Source organism: Macaca fascicularis, chromosome 17 (genome assembly GCF_037993035.2).
Source record: "Macaca fascicularis isolate 582-1 chromosome 17, T2T-MFA8v1.1".
In the NCBI taxonomy this organism is placed as follows: Eukaryota; Metazoa; Chordata; class Mammalia; order Primates; family Cercopithecidae; genus Macaca; species Macaca fascicularis.
Window position 1 is genome coordinate 85,475,022 of NC_088391.1, and position 17,563 is coordinate 85,492,584.

A 17,563-nucleotide genomic window follows, 5' to 3' on the forward strand; every position below is an offset into this window, starting at 1 on the left:
AGGACCTCTTCAAGGAGAACTACAAACCACTGCTCAACGAAATAAAAGAGGACACAAACAAATGGAAGAACATTCCATGCTCATGGATAGGAAGAATCAATATTGTGAAAATGGCCATACTGCCCAGGGTAATTTATAGATTCAATGCTATCCCCATCAAGCTACCATGGACTTTCTTCACAGAATTGAAAAAAAAAACTTTAAAGTTCATATGGAACCAAAAAAGAGCCCACATCTTTTCATGTATGTACACTTTGAGTGTAGGTTGACTGATCAAAGGTGTCACATTTACTACACCTGTGATGCATCCTCCATGATTTCCAATGGAACAAGATCAAAACAATTGTTACAAAATAAGTTGGCTGTAGCCTCTGTCTACATTCGCAATTTTTCCCATATATATATTATTCATAGATATATAATTATATATAAAATATAAATTTATATAATAAATTAAATAACCTATTAATTTATCTCTATTAGTCACCCCATTATGTCCAGATCTCTCTCTTATTTTAAAAAGAGAAAGTAATCAAGTAAGTTTCCCTTGAAATCAAACCCTGATGTCTCCTCAAAGGGAGAACTGCTACATTTTCAGGTCAGGTTGAATGGAACATACAATGAGTCAGGGGGTTGAGCCCTCATTACAGCTAAATGATGTGTTTGAGCTGATGATTTCATTTTATTAAGTTTTTCCAAGGCATTCAACTTAATTTTCTTAGACCACCAATTATTTATTTGTCTTTTGCTTTTCACATTTATATAGTAATAAGTACAACTGGCACAAATAGATGTGGGAACAAGAGCAGTTTTTGGCCAAGTATACAAGTCAACTGGGAGCAGAAGCCTGCTGGGATACTAGAGAGTGGCCATGGGCTTTCAGTGGACCCTGATCGTAAGTCGGTTTGTTTGAAAGAAAAAATGGAAAGCACAGGCTAATCCAGTTTCTGCTCTACTGCCATCAGCTGCTCTGGGCAGGGAGCGAGCTCTTCAAAGAACAATCTGAAGCAACATCTGAAAGTTGCTAAAGCACCTGCTAGGGAGGGTGAGTCTAGCTAACTTAAACACTGTTGTTTGAATGCAGGAGGAAAATTTGAAGGCAAAAGATAATTTCACCAACATCACACGTGAGAGATGCTATTAGCTGTAACATTCATCTTTCTCCAATGCCATCCAAATAAGTGTGGTTGGTTTGTTTTAGAGACAAGGTCTTGCTATGTGGCCCAGGCTGGTCTCAAGCCCCTAGGTTCAAGTGGTCCTCCCACTTCAGTCTCCCAAATAGCTGGGATTACAGGCAAGTGCCACTGCACCTGGCCCAAATAAATGTTGAGTAAATATTCTGCAAACATCACTTTGAAGGTACTGCAGCCCACTTGATTAGGCTGCCCAGAATGTTCAAACATCTGGCCTTACTTAAGAAATGTGTTTTCAGTTTGTTAATATATATAATTTAGAACATATACTATATACCTGTTTTCATGCAGACTATTTCATATGTCCACATGTCCTCAGTTGTATGTATCACAGTTTCAGGGTATATGGCATGTTGGACTAAATGATGGAAGAGGTTCAAGACTAGTCACCTGCATGAGTTGAATTGCAAAGGCCTTTGGCTAAATAAGGAGGAAGCATTATTGCTATAAGTATCAGGGCAATAATATGGAGAAATGACATGGAAATAGTGTCTGTCACTCCATCCAGCCCAATGGAATGAGGCTCTGCCAGAAACTGAAGGATAGTTTTCATACAAATCTGTCAGATAAGGATGCGTCAAGAGCTACCAGCAGCTCTCCTATGCAGATATGCAGAGCACAACACTCAGCACTCCTGTAGGCATTAATGTAGATAGTGCCTGGAACTACCTCATGGGCAGAACCCATAAGGCCAAGCAAGAAATGAGGGAAGCTGGTAGACCAGAAGTCCAATTGTGATGCTAGCAATCTGAGTTTTATTTGTGAAAATACATGCAACATTCCTGGGCAGGTGCAAATGGAAAGCTTTCTAGTTGCAGAGGTCCTCAATAAATAGTTGGAGCAAAAGCCAGAAAATTCTGAGCTATGGCCAGTACTGTGATTTCATCTCAGGTTGGTAGGGCACAGTGAATTGCAAACAAACACTATTAACATATTGGTGTTTGTAAATGGTGTAGCCCCTCCTAGGTTGCCCTCTTCCAGGAAGAATGCCTCCTGCCACTCATAGAGGCTCTATGGTTAACTAAAGTCAATCTAGCTCCTCATCAGGCATCTTAAAGAGATGTTTGCAGGAAATAGCCTAACTCCTAACACCACAGAAAAGATTGCTTGTGCTTCCAAATGATCTCAAGAACTAGCTCAGAAGCCAGTAAATGACACAAAATCTTTCCAGATTTAGAAATATTTAGCCCTTTATTTAAGGCCCAGGAGACAAAAGGATGTGTTCAGAAATGTGGCTGCAACCAGGAGCCAATGGTCGATACAGTCTAGGACCCAGGGTTGAAAGGTCCGACCCTCAAGGATGCCATGTACCAATCATGGGCCCTGATCACAAGGATGCCATGTGATGATTTAACATTGACATTGGACAGAGTAATGTTCTGGGAGCAGCCAGGGCCAGTGATGCCTCCAAGAAGCTGCTCTTCAAAGGGGACTTCCCAAACATCCCTGCTAAAGACCAACCCAGTGTAATCCAGTGATGTAGTTTGGATGTTTGTTCCCTCCAAATCTCATGTTTAAATGTGATTCCCAGTGTTGGAGGTGGGGCCTGCTGGGAGGTGTTTGTGTAATGGGGTGGATCCCTCCTGAATGGGTTGGTGCCCTCCCCATGGTCATAAGTTAATCCTCATTCTATGAGTTCATGCGGGAGCTGGTTGTTAAAAAGGGTCTGGTACCTCCTCCTCTCTCTTGCTCCCTCTCCCACTATGTGATACATCTGCCTCTGTGTCACCCTCTGCCATGAATAAAAGCTTCGTGGCTGGGTGTGGTGACTCACGCTTGTAATCCCAGAACTTTGGGAGGCCAAGATGGGTGGATCACCTGAGGTCAGGCGTTCGAGACCAGCCTGGCCAAGATTGTGAAACCCCTTCTCTACTAAAAATACAAAAATTAGCAGAGGTGTAGTGGTGGGAGCTTATAATCCCAGCTACTTGGGAGCCTGAGGCAGGAGAATTGCTTGAACCCAGGAGTCAGAGGTTGCAGTGAGCCAAGATTGCACCACTGCACTCCAACCTGGGCAACAGAGCGAGACTCCATCTTAAAAAAAAAAAAAAAAAAAAAAAGCTTCCTGACACTTCACCAGAAGCTGAACAGGTGTGGGTGCCATGTTTATACAGCCTGCAGAACCATGAGCCAAATAAATCTCTTTTCTTTATAAATTTCCCAGTGTCAGGTGTTCCTTTATAGCAACACAAAAACAAGCTAACATACCTGGTAACCCTGTAAGAATAACTGAATTGGTAATTGGCGGATCAAGTAAAATGTTTCCATTATTAGGACATATCTCTATTTCTGCTACACTGTTAGTTTCTTTATATTTCTCTGAACACAAAATCTTTAGTTCAATCTCTCAGTTACTTCTGGAAGGTTTTCCAAATCCCATTTCTCTAGAAAGTTCTTTAAACCTTCCGTTTAAAAATAGCAGTCAGAACATCTAGTAACTTGAAAGATGGGGAGAATGCTGTTGTTGCTAAGATATTTTTTTAATGTAAGCCACGTAATGTGTGACTATGATCCTGGTTCATGGGATTACAACCTAAATTAACCCGAGTTAGTGTCCTGGCAGATGGCTGTTCCTAAACTGCCTCAACTAGTCTGTCTCTGTTAGACTAAGACAATCCCATGATCTTTTTGAAGCACTAACAAAGAGTTATACCTTCCTGCTCTCCTGTGCTGCCATGTTGAAGAAGATGTAGAGCCTTTTTATTGTTTTCTACAAATTATGCAATTGAGAAAAAAATGCAGATAAATAAAAAAGAAAACACTGAAAATCATCCATAATCTTAAATTAACCATACAACCCTTTTAGTCCTGAAATAGTTGCTTACTGTTAAGTCAACAGATGTTAACAAGCAATTCTTGAGAACCTAAAATGTTTCTGGCACAGGGCTAGGTGATATAAGATGTGGAAAAGGAATAAGAACCTCAGTGTAGGCTCTCAGAAGAGTTGATTCTCATGTTAGGAAATATAATAAAAACAAGTACAGCCATTATGATGCAGTGGTGGGCCACCACTGGCAGGATGAAAAAAGAGGAGATGTACTATTATTCATTCAACAAAAATGCATTGAGCACCTACTGAGTTTTCTGCTAGTCAGGTGAATCCTGACCTTAAGGAGATAATAGCAGCCAGTCAGAAAATCAGACCAATAAAATATACAACCATAAAATGATATCCAGATTATTGTGTGGATAGGGTATAGGGAGTACAGGATGGAAGCAACAGCTAAGTTTTCTTGGGCAGCCAAGATGAGATGATGCTGAAAGTGACTCCTGAAAGAAGGGAGGAGCTGGTAGAGAGTGCTTACTGAGCCCGCAGGACCCGCCTGGCTACATGCCAAGCACTCTTCATGGATTATCTCATTTAATTCTCACACTAGCCCGATAAAATAAGGATTTTTATTTTTCTCCATTTTACAGACAGGGAGACTGAAACCAAGAAGAGTTATGGAACTTCTGGATATTACACAGGCAGGGGGTGAGCCTGGAGCTCTGGCCCAGGCAGCCTGCCTCCAGGGGCTGTGCTTCCCACCACCACTATCCGCCAAGCCGTATGTATACACGTAGCCCCAACACCTTGGTATTAGCCTTCTCCCCTGCCTCCTGCTATACCACATTTCCTCCTCTTTCATCTGTTGTAGTGAAAAAAGCAAATGGATTTGGTGCATTATCCGTCTTTGCTACAATATAAGAGTTCAAGGGTATAGACCCTTGAAGGTCTATTCAAGGTATGAGTTCAAGGGTATAGACCCTTGAAGGTCTATTCAAGGGTATAGACCCTTGAGTTCATAGACCATTGTAATGAGCCCTGAACTTGGATTTTTAGGTTCGCTCAGGTTATGGGCTGTCCACTGCCCATCACGAGTGCAACTGAGAACTCAGACTGAAAAAGAATGAAGTGGCATTCAGGCTCTCTTGTTGCAGTTTCTCTCTTTGCCTGGGATGAAGATCATTTTCAGAAGCTTCCCCATCCTAACATGTTAGATCAACTGTCTGAGCTACTCAGCTGCTTCTCTCTCTCTCAGGATTTGTCTGCTTCTACCCATGAAGTTTGGCTCTCCCTGTTGTCCTTGCCCTTTTCCTTTCGTTCTGAGAGCCCAGCACTACTTTAGCCTCTAGGGGTTATCAGCCCACATCCCTCCAGCTACTCCAGGTCACAAAACCTCTTTCAGTCCCGACCACCACCAGGTGACACATTAACACCTGCATTTCCAAAGAACTCCAATAGACTTTTATGACCTTTTACAAAATTCTTAGCCCCCCGCTTTTTTACTAGAACATGAAAATTCTTCTTCCTGAAATCAAACCCAACTTTTGAGGGGCAGTAGAATTTTGCCATGAGGAAGAACACACACATTCAACACAGAGAATGAAAGCTGGGACAGGATCACATGCCCAGAGCATAGCAGACTGCAAGCTCTCAGGATGGTCAGAGTGGAAAGAGTTGGATATTAGTTTAAACCATGGAAAACTTTTCAAGAAGACTCAAAACCCAAGAGAACTTGAAAGATGAGTATGAATTAAGGTGATGCTAGAGGAATAAGATATGAAATAAACAGGCATCTGAGTGCATTTTTCTATGAGCAATTTACCAACCTATTATTAGAAAATGCTCAAAAGAGGAATGTTTCTTCTGTGTACACTTGGATTTCATTCCTGCATACTCAAAGCTAAACTTGCACAACAAATCAGCTCTTCCTTTTGTAAAAGAAATAAAACCAAATTTTTCTGGTTTTGTTTATTTTACAAATAACAAAATTATTGTTCGTAAAATAATTATTATAAAATAATTGTTCCTGGGATAAGAGATCAGACTATTCAAATAGAGATATAATTTATGGATTTAATATTAAATTACTTTCCAATATTATCTTTAGAATTTGAATCAATTAGGGAACATAAACATGATTGCTATTGGGTGAGACTGCCTCTGAATACAAAATATGGTTTAAAAGCTCAGTTCAGGTTTAGAATCGATGAGGAAAAAAAAAAGGAGAAAGGAAAAGTATGGTGTTGGCAGCATTAAAAGGAGAAGTAATGTGCATCTTTAGATAAAAGCTTTACAATGGTGTGCATAATAATGACACTGTTTTAAATGTGATATATATGTATATATATCACATATATATGGGATATGTATCACATATATATATATAAATGTGTGCATAGACATACAACAATAACTTATGAACAAATATACTAAAAGCCAGTAACAACGTTTGCCTCTGCAGAGGGGAACTTAGACTCAGAGCTAAAGGAAAGACTGTTTTTCATTGTATACTTCCTTTTCTGATTGAATTTTCCACTATGTACCTCAATTATCAATTCTAAAAAAAATTATTTAATATAAAACATTGTTTCAAATTTCCAGCTTTAAAATGTAAGAACAGATTCTCTGAGGTGGAAGAAAGAGATTGAAAAAGAAGATAGGATGAGAAGGAAGAAAGAAGGGACAAATTGTGGAATAGATGCTCTGCTCTGGTCACTAAGGGTTGCAGAAAGAGAATAAACCTTTGTTCACATTGTCCAAATGTTAGAAAGACGTATTCCTTGGGCCATTTAAGACACCACCTGAAAAGTAGAATCAATAATTACAGATGCTTTGTAAAGATGAGAAAGACTGTGGGAGGATCAAATTTCAAAGAGAGCTAAAACATGTAAGCAACTCAAAGAACTCAATAGCAAAAAAGCACATAATCTGATTTTAATATGGGCAAAAGATGTGAATAGACATTTCTCGAAAAAAGACAAATGCATGGCCAACAGGTACATGAAAAAAAGCTCAACATCACTAATCATCCAAGAAATGCAAATCAAAACCCAATGAGATATGATCTTACCCCAGTTAAAATGTCTTTTATCAAAAAGACAGATGCTGGTGAGGATGTGGAGAAAGGAGAACCCTCGTACACTGTTGGTGGGAATGTAAATTAGTACAACGATTGTGGAGGACACTATGAAGGGTCCTCAAAAAACAAAACAAAAAAAAATGGAAGATCATATGGTCCTGCAATCCCACTGCTAGATAAATATCCAAAAGAATGGAAATCAGTATATCTAATAGATGTCTGCACTCCCATGCTTATTGCAGCATTATTCACAATAGCTAAAATATAGACTCAATGTAAGAGTCCATCAACAGATGAATAGATAAAGCAAATGTGGTACTTACACACTATTCAGCCATAAAAAGGATGAGATCCTGTCATTTGCAACAACGTGGGTGGAACTGCAGGACATTATGTTAAGTGAAATATCACAGGCACAGAAAGACAAAGAACCTATGTTTGTACTCGTATGTGGGAGCTAAAAAATTGATTCCATGGAGATAGAGAGTAGATTGATGGTTTCCTAAGGCTCAGAAGAGTAGCAGGGAGGTGGAGATAAAGAGGTGTTGTCTAATGGGCACAAAAATACAGTTAGATAGTAGGAATAAGATCTAGTGTTCAGGCTGGATGCAGTGGCTCACGCCTATAATTCCAGCACTTTGGGAGGCCGCGGCAGGTGGATCACCTGAGGTCAGGAGTTCAAGACCAGCTGACCAACATGCTGAAACCACACCTCTACTAAAAATACAAAAATTAGCTGGACGTGGCAGTGGGCACCTGTAATCCCAGCTACTCGGGAGATTGAGGCAGGAGAATCACTTGAACCCGAGAGGCAGAGGTTGCAGTGAGCCAAGATCATGCCATTGCACTCTAGCCTGGGTGACAGGAGCGAAACTCTGTCTCAAAAAAAAAGAAAAAAAAAAAGATCTAGTGTTTGGTAGCATTATAAGGTGACTATAGTTAATAATTTATTGTATAGGTTGGTGCAAAAGTAATTGTGGTTTTTGCAATTTTAAAACCGCGATTACTTCTGCACCAACCTAATATATTTTAAAGCAATTAGAGGAGTGGATTTGGAATGTTCCCAACACAAAGAAATGATACATGTTTGAGGTGATGGATATCCCAACTACCCTGATTTGATCATTACACTTTGTACGTTTGTATCAAAACATCACATGTATCCGATAAATATGTATGACTATTATGTATCCATAAAAAAATGTTTTTAATTCAAAGAGAACCACACAAACGTGGAGGGAAGGGGCTCTGCACTGGCTACGCACAGGGGTCATGGAAGGGACTCCAGAAGCAGGACCATGGATTTTAGGAAAACATCAGTCCCATCATTTGCCTTCATACAGGGAAATGTATATAGTACCTCAATACCCGTTTCCTAGGTAATTTTATGGAGTCTACTTGCCTATCAAATTTCCCTCCAGGTAATCATGAAACTGACATGAAACAGACTGGCAGCATGTATGCTTCCCCTTTACCAGGACACATCATTTAAATGTCTGTGTTACTATACAAGCACTTCAAACATTAGCATGTCTCCACACCGACCAAGAATTCTTGGGCATTCCATCTCTTTTTTTGAGACAGAGTCTCACTGTGTTGCCCAGGCTGGAGTGCAGTGGTGCAATATCGGCTCATTGTAGCCTCCACCTCCCGGATTCAAGCAATTCTCCTGCTTCAGCCTCCCAAGTAGCTGGGACTACATGTGTGCGCCACCACACCCAGCTAACTTTTGTATTTTTTTAGTTGAGTCAGGGTTTCACCATGTTGGCCAAGCTGGTCTCAAAGTCCTGACCTCAAGTGATCCGCCTGCCTTGGCCTCGCAAAGTGCTGGGATTACAGGTGTAAGGGATTACAGGGCCACCGCACCTGGCCTGTTCCATCTTTAAATGCCTATTCCCTTCACACAAGGCCACTGAGGATGGAATGGCAATTTTCTTTTCTTAATTATCATCACATACTGCCTCCTGCTTCATGGGTTCAATTCCCCACCTTTCCATTTGCCTGAGGCTCAATCGAAGGTCTCTGATTTTCACTTTTCTAACACTGAGTCTATCTTTAAGCAAATGTTTTGTTCTGGAACCAGCTCTGTGAAAAGCATTTAGGAAAACAAAAAGTTATTTACTTGCATGAAAGTTAAACATGGGTGTCCAGGCTTTCAAAAGTCTAGCTTAAACACCAAACAAAAATAAACAGGAAACCCTGAAATAAACCCAAAAAACCAAAACACACCCACGTTCACACACAAGAGTACCAATGTTGCCAAGTTCACAATTTCTCTGTTCATGGTGGGAAAACAGCAATTTTGTCACAGTAGCTTATTTACAGAGGACGTTTTCATCCATTAGCTTTGAACTGGTCACGGAAAAAATTCTTTGACATAGAATAAATAACTTTCAGGAAAGTCTCATGGCTTCATTTATTATGGGGCCTCTAACCAGACAGGGTGATCCTGTTGGGGGGTTTCTTTCGGTTTATCTCAGGATGCCAAGTGCTTTCTGTTTTTGTTTGACTGGGGCACATGATTATGATGTGCACACTAACTCATCACAGCCACAGGGACAGATGCTGGTTTTGCTTCTAGTCATACTTAGTGTTAAGAGATAAGGAGGTAACAGAATTCATCCAGTGAGGCCACCACCCTTGTTGTCTCTACCCCTGTACACACCTCATGCCAATCCACCCCATTCCTTCTCGAACCATCAGCAGCAGCAAGCACAAAGAAACAACAACTCAGAAGATTTTTCAAACATGCCAAAAGTTGGCTAGCAGTTCTGTTTGAACACAGATATGGCTATTGGACAGCAGTTGTCTAGCTCACCCAATCTTGGATGGATACTTTCCTGTAACACAACTAGGTCAAACGATCTAATCACCCTGACCGAATGGTTCCTGTCTTTCTCTAACAGAACTCTCTCCTGCCTTTATCTAAGGGCATTCCTTCTTGTGGTATCTTCCTAGAAATTATATACTACTGAAAAAATAGTAATTTGAAAATAGTAACCATCATTCTCAGCAAACTACCACAAGAACAGAAAACCAAATACCGCATGTTCTCATAGGTGGGAATTGAACAATGAGATCACTTGGACACAGGGAGGGGAACATTACACACTGGGTCCTATTGTGGGGAGTGGGGTGGGGGGGGTCAGGGATAGCATTGGGAGATATACCTAATGTAAATGACGAGTTAATGGGTGCAGCACACCAACATGGCACATGCATACATATGTAACAAACCTGCACATTGTGCACATGTACCCTAGAACTTAAAGTATAATAAAAAAATTTCAAAAAATAATAATATAATCAAATTACCCTTAGCTTCTTTTTTCTTGGCAAATCTAGTTCATATCCATTTATTGTTGTTTTTTAAAATGAATCTCTCTCCTAATCATGTTGTTATTCTTTCTTAACCCTTTCCTTTTAAGTTGAGTTAATCAAAACTGAACAAAATGGCCAGGTGCGGTGGCTCACGCCTGTAATCCCAGCACTTTGGGAGGCCAAGGCAGGTGGATCACCTGAGGTCAGGAGTTTGAGACCAGCCTGACCAACATGGTGAAACCCCATCACTACTAAAAATACAAAAATTAGCCAGGCGTGGTGGTGGGTACCTGTGATCTCGGCTACTCAGGAGACTGAGGCAGGAGAATCGGTTTAACCTGGGAGGCGGAGGTTGCAGTGAGCCGAGATCACACCACTGCACTGTGGCCTGGGCGACAGAGCAAGACTCTGTCTCAAAAAAAAAAAAAAAAAAAAAAAGGGCGCTATATGGATCTCATTAATGCAATGTATGAAAGAAGAACTAATACTTTATACTTAGAGCTCATGTTTCATTTTAGTACATCTCAAAATTATGCTGATTTTTCACAACAGCATTCCTAGTAGCATGCATTTTTTTCTATTTATTTGTATTCAATTATGCCTCCTATCTCAAAGGATTATTGACAAGTTTAATGGGATTGTGTATGAAAAGTGCTGATCAGAATGCCCAGCACATAGAGAACACTCCATAAATGGTGACTGTCATTATTCATTATTTTTGATTATTTGGACTAGGGAGTCAGTGAACTATGTGGGGAAAGCGAGTTTGCTCAAGATGCACTATAGGAAATATTTAGGTAGTGAATAGCAAAATATTTGTGCTCCCTGCTTTAAGACAACTCATTATAGGAACACTAGAATTTACAGAGCTAAAGTGTGCATTTGGTGTCTGAGATGAAGAGTTTTTCCCTTGCTCACACCGTCCAGCTTCATTTGCAGGGCTGTCTGCGGGCCCTCGCCTAAGCAGGGACTGCAGACGATCCTCCAAGATAATCCATTAGAAAAGGAAGCTAAACAATGTAATCCATTGTGACACTACATATGAAGGATGATTGTACAGGAACTGTATATTCCTGGAATCTGTAACAAATCCACACAGAAGTTTTATTTCTGGCCAATAACTCAACATCAAATAAATCTGAGATATGACAAATAGTATAACAAAAGTAAACTATAAACCACCATCCATTTAAAAGAGGATAAGTATGATCCAAGACTAATGAAATGAGCATTAATGTATGTACACATTGATTACACAAAAGGCCTTAATGAATTATTAAATACTCATCTGGTTTTATTATGTATAAAAATTATAGCAGCTTCACTATATCACAGTTCCGACCTAAAATGAATATAGTATCTAAAACAATTAAGAAATAAACATTTGCTCAGCAATACGTTTGTGTGTCATCTTAGAAACTCCCCAGACAAGGCATATGTCCCAGGTTTCTTTCTAAAAAGCTTTCCAAGGAAATTTGAGAAAAGACGCCTTTCTGCTCCCACCCCGATAAATTGCCTGAAGCAAGAGGAGACATTCACAACCTTTCTGCTGACAAAATAGCTGGGCTGAGCATTAATGCTTGTAAATGTTTCATGATGATGGTGTTCTTTCCCACTGAAAGCATTTCTTTTCTAAAGTAAGGGGTGACCCTATTCTCCCACCTTTCACCCTTTATAGCCTCCTAAGTTATAAAGTGTGATCGTGGCATCAGTTGGGTTCCCAGGAGACACCTGATGTTCAATCTTTCTCAGCCTTCACTCCTGGGAAGTGACAGTGTTTGCCATCTATTAGAGCACATCACACTTCAGAAGATGATAAAAATGATCAGATTACATTTTTAGACTTTTGCTCTTCAGGTAAAATATATATTATAAAACCAAATATGCAAATGGGCCATGGTCAGACCATACATAAAAACAGAACTGTGACCATAACCTGCCCAGGAAACCAACCCCTTATCTACAATAAATAGTCCAGCAAGCCCCTCTGCTAAAGCCAGACTTTCAAGAAGTCTGGGAAACAACAATCTGGGAAGCTAAACAATAACTTTTGTAATAATTAATCCCAAACGGCCAGCAATTGATCAATAACTGACAGCTTTCCTCATTTTTGTCCTCATTTCCAACTTAGGACCAACCACAAAAGGCTCCTTAAATAATCACATGGCTGCCGGTTCTCAGCCAACTCCAGCTTCCCAGACCAACACCCTCCAATTGGGGTACACCTGAAGCCATCCCTTGTGTCTGCTGTAAAGCTCTTCCACTCCCCTGACTGCCTTTGAGTCTCTCCCAAATGCCAGTGATGGTGGCTGACTTCCTTGCTATAGCAAGCTCTGAATAAACAGCCTTTGCTTTCTCATGTGGTGGTCTTCCTTTATTTCATATATATAACTGGTGTGTGTATTTTTTTAATGCTGTCCACCTGCTTCCCGATCACTCCTCCCTGCCACAAGTCCTGAAAAGCCTTCTCAACCAAAAAATAGAGGCCTGCCTAACTCCCCCACTTCACCCTCCCCTCCTCATGCTTCTAATGACAGGGATTCTCTCCTTGACAAATGCTAGCCAGGGTTCTCTGAGCCCCCTTCGAGACCAGGCCTCAACCCCCTCAGAGTGCCTGCTTGAGAAAGCCCAAGACTGCCAAAAAAATTCTATGCACCATCTGATGAAAGGCTCCTGGCACTTTCTTAGAGCACTTACTAAAAACGACTTACAATTGTGACTCCTTCCTCTGTCCCTTTGAGATGGCTGTGTATCTCCTACAAAGGCAATCAAGGACCTAAAAACCATTCCTTTACAATGTAATCATCAGGAAGGATAGAGGCAGTGTCTCCCAGTCTCTGGAAGGACAGAATCCAAACTTTGATCATTGCCAGCTAGCAGACACAGCTGCCTAATCAGCATTTACATGCGTCAATCCTTTGTCAGTTTTCACCTTCCTGACTCTGCTGAAGTCCCACTGGTTTCTCTCCCTTATCCCTCATTGTCCCTTCAAAATGCCCAGTCACCTCTGTACAAATCAAAGTTGAGTTCAGTTCACGCTGGACCCTCTTCCCTATTGCAATAGTACATTATGATTACCATCTGTCCTTACCACGTTACCTAGTGTCTGGTTTATCTTTGGCACTAACCAGGTGTGCGCCTCCATCCTTCCCCCACCCACACCAATAGCCAGTAGCTGGTCTTACTGTTTCAGCAGGGAGCTAGTCAGGCACCAGCAGGGCAGGAGAGCCCCTCTCCCCACCAAGGAATGTCAGGAGACCAACAAGTGGTGGGCAGGTGGTTGTTACACTGTTTCTCTAAAATGGTAATTGGTCGCAGCCAGCACTAGGGAAAGGCAGGCTCCAAACAGAAAAAACCTGAAACTGGTCATCAGCAGTTTCCTGGTAAGATCTCAGGAGCTGGGCGAGTAGGCTGAAGCATGCGCACTAAGAGGCAAAATGGCGGCTTTTAACTGGTACACGACCTTCTAGGAACATTCAGCTGGTAAAGGAAGAATGCCTCAAGTGAGCATGGGTACAATGCCAGTAAACACACTCTGCATGCCCCCCTCCCATGCACTAGCAGGCCACTGTGCATGCGACAGCCCACCCCAAGGGAAGAATTAGGGAAGAAGAGATGCAAGACCCCGGAAATGCCAATATATAAAACCCTACGTCAAAGGTCAAACAGGGCTCTTGATCTCTCAAGTGGCCCACTTAGCCCTCTTCCCAGTGTACTTTACTTCCTTTCATTCCTGCTTCTAAACTTTTTTTTTTTTTTTTAAAGAGACGGAGTCTGACTCTGTCAGCCAGGCTGGAGTGCAGTGGCATAATCTCAGCTCACTGCAACTTCCGCCTCCCGGGTTCAATGGATTCTCCTGCCTCAGCCTCCCAAGTAGCTGGTATTATAGGCTTGCACCACCACGCCCAGCTCGTTTTTGTGTTTTTAGTAGAGATGGGGTTTTCACCATGTTGGCCAGGCTGGTCTCAAACTCCTGACCTCAAGTGATCCGCCTGCCTCGGCCTCCCAAAGTGCTGGGATTACAGGCATGAGCCACCATGCCTGACCCTGCTCTAAACTTTTTAAAAACTTTCACTCCCGCTGTAAAACTTGCGTTCATCTCTCACTCTGCCTTATGCCCCTCAGTCGAATTCTTTCTTCTGAGGAGGCAAGAATTGAGGTTGCTGCAGACCCGCACAGATTCACCATCACTAACACTATCTTGGGCAGAGTGCTCAGACCTCAGGTTGTCTGAAATGAAAGTCACTGTCACCCCAGAACCTGTATCCTTTCCCTACTCTTTAGAAATGTGATAGCTGGTGGCACTCCTGTTAAATCTTTCCCTACTCTTGACCGGGCACTCTGGCTCATGCCTGTAATTCCAGCACTTTGGGAGGCCAAGGCAGGTGGATTACTTGAGGTCAGAAGTTCAAGACCAGCCTGACCAACATAGCGAAAACCCATCTCTACTAAAAATACAGAAATTAGCTGGGTGTGGTGGTGGGTGCCTGTAATTCCAGCAACTCGGGAGGATGAGGCAGGAGACTCCCTTGAACCCGGAACACCACTGCACTCCAGCCTCGGCGTCAGAGTGAGACTTCGTCTCAAAATAAATAAATAAATAAATAAAACAAAACAACAACTACTACTCTCTCTCTATATATAAAATATATATAGTATATAGTATATATATTTATATATATATAAAATATATATAGTATATATATAGTATATATACACTATATATACTATATATACAATATGTACATATATACTATATATTTTATGTATATATACATATATATATCTCTTCTCTGGGTGAGGACCCACTGCTCCATAGAGCCTTTTCTGGTGAGCCAGATAAAAACTTTTATTTCCCTCATACAAGTGCCTGTATGTTTATTCACACCTTTCTTAATTATATATCTCAACAACTTTTCACTTACGATAACATTTAGGAGGTAGCAATGTTAGCTGCCTAACAGACACAGCTTATGTTTAATTCTTGCAACCCTGGAAAGGCTGTTATGTGTCAAATGGGGATAATAATATGTACTTCATAAGGTTGTTATGAAGAGCAAATAATGCTGGCTCCTAGTGGGAGGTTAGGAATTAACGTCCAATTAGAGAATGACTGAATAAGGGAGAACACACAGTACTTCATAAATATGAGTTTCCCTTCCCCCTCAAAACAGCAGAACCAGAAAATAAGCAAGACCCTAATGCATACATCTCACAATTGTCCTTCATCTGCTGTCCAGCAACCCGCCACCTCACTAAACTGACTATTCTATTTTCCAACGACACAAATATATATTTCTTATTTTTAAAATTTAGATCTACATCCCTGCAACTTCTCCCCTTGGGTCTTGGCTCAGTTCCCACCAGTCATACAAGATAACATCAGGCTTCTGGGCCTCCATTTTCTTGACTGTACGACACCAGTTTGGCCTTGAGGTGGGCTCCCACAGGTGGCCGGGAAGTTGGTGCCCCTGCATACCCACGCCCACCCACACGTGAGAACAAAAAATCTCAGAAATAGTAATTTCGAGCACGTGTCAAAGTTCTATTTCAAGTGTGAAAAAGACAGCAAAAGGAAAAAGCTGGTTCACAGCAACAGTCTTGGGAAAGCAAGGGCTCTTTTAGAAATAGAAAGGAACGTCTAGAGTCGTGGCTTGTTTAAACACCCGCTGCCGGGCCCCACCGCCAGAGCTGTCTATCCAGGGCCGAGAATGTGCATTTCTAAGTAGTTCTCAGGCGGTGCTGATGCTGCCTACCTGGGGACAGCACTTTGAGAACCACCGGTGCAGACCCTGGCTAACGTTCTTTAGTCTGATGCGTCGGGGAGCTGTAAAGCTGCCATCCTTCACCGCTGGGCAAGTAACCTGGTGGCACCATCCCAGGGCGGGCCTCCATGCGCCTCTAACCAGAAATAACCAGCACTGGGTTCCGTTCACCGGCAACGCCAGGTGGGGGCCATCTGGGCACGCAGCAGTTTTGCTTTTTCTTCAAATTCGGATACTTAGAAGGAATGCGATGAACTTGGGATGAAGGTGTTCTGCTGGCCCCGTGGACAGACCAGACCTCCTCCCATTGGAGCCTCGGTTGTCATACCAGCCACCGAGGGGGCGCCTGGCCAGTCTCGCCACGGCAGCCTGGGTCGTTCGCGTCTCTGGGCGCCCAGGGTGGCTCCGGGTCCCGGCCCCAGGCCCCGCGGCGCGCAGGCGCGGAAGCTTCTCCGCGCGCCGCCAGGAAACGGCCCGGAAGCGGTTGTGCGCAAGATTCCTGCTCCTGGGGGTGGCTGGGAACGACTGTTTCATTCCTCGTTCACTCTTCAAGTCTCAGTTTTTGCTTGGACTTGAAGGAATGGGCCAGGGTATCGTGGACGGAGAGTCTTACAAAATTTGAGTTCTTGAGGTCAGGATTTAAAAGTAGCTGCCGAAACCCGGGATCGAACCAGGGACCTTTAGATCTTCAGTCTAACGCTCTCCCAACTGAGCTATTTCGGCACGCTTCTGGTTGCCTCCGGAGTAAACTATCACTGAGCGCTTTGCGTCCAATTGTCATGCTTGTCTTTTCCTGGTAATCATTTACAGCATTTCTTCCTTGTCCTGTTAAATGGTGTCGTCGGAATTCTTCCTCCTCACTCCTTCCCCGCTGCCACTAGGCGCACTGCACACACGCCTTACTTCTTCTTAGATCGCTCTCGGCGCGCGCAGCCGGCCGGCACAGCCCAGGAGCTGGAGCCGGGTCCCCATGGCTGCTTCTCGGGATGCTGGTTCAGTTCTCCTGGGGCTGGTCCCCGCGAGATCTGGAGCAGTGGAGTCGCCTCGGCGAGCTCTTGCCCAGGCCTGGTAGCCCCTTCCCGTCGATCCGCCCCCGCCTATGACTGTGCACATTTGTCTCCTTGCTCCCGGAAAAGTTCCAGGCCCCAGGTGAGGAGCCGTGTAGGCCCAATACGATTGGATGTACGGGGCAGGAAGCGTTAGTCTGGCCTCTGGAGAGGAGTTTGCAGCCCGGGAAATGTCCACCTTCATCATCACCTGTTTGCATGGAGCCTGACTGGCAAATAAATGCTTAGTGAGCTCACTAACGATGATTATTCAGTCAATGCTAGTTCCCACGCGAGTCAACAAACGCTTCTGAAGAACCCACTACGTGCCAGGGGCAGACATTCTTTACTTCCCAAACACCTTACTTTTTCCATTTTTAATTTTTGTCTCC

General features: G+C 42.6%; 1 protein-coding gene and 1 non-coding gene across 3 annotated transcripts in view; both read right to left on the reverse strand.

The window, feature by feature from the left end:
• The window catches only part of DCT (dopachrome tautomerase), a 118,786-nt gene extending 101,656 nt beyond the window's left edge, over positions 1-17,130 (reverse strand). Inside the window, exon 1 of one of the 2 annotated variants that reach the window (XM_074021258.1) lies at positions 16,117-17,130. The gene's annotated coding sequence lies outside the window, so the exon portion shown is untranslated. The remainder of the gene's footprint in view (positions 1-16,116) is intronic. The other variant, XM_074021259.1, reaches the window with a different exon arrangement.
• Positions 16,776-16,848, reverse strand: TRNAF-GAA (transfer RNA phenylalanine (anticodon GAA)). Its single transcript has one exon. It is a non-coding gene; the product is annotated as a tRNA-Phe (tRNA).
• Positions 17,131-17,563: the final 433 nt, after the last annotated feature.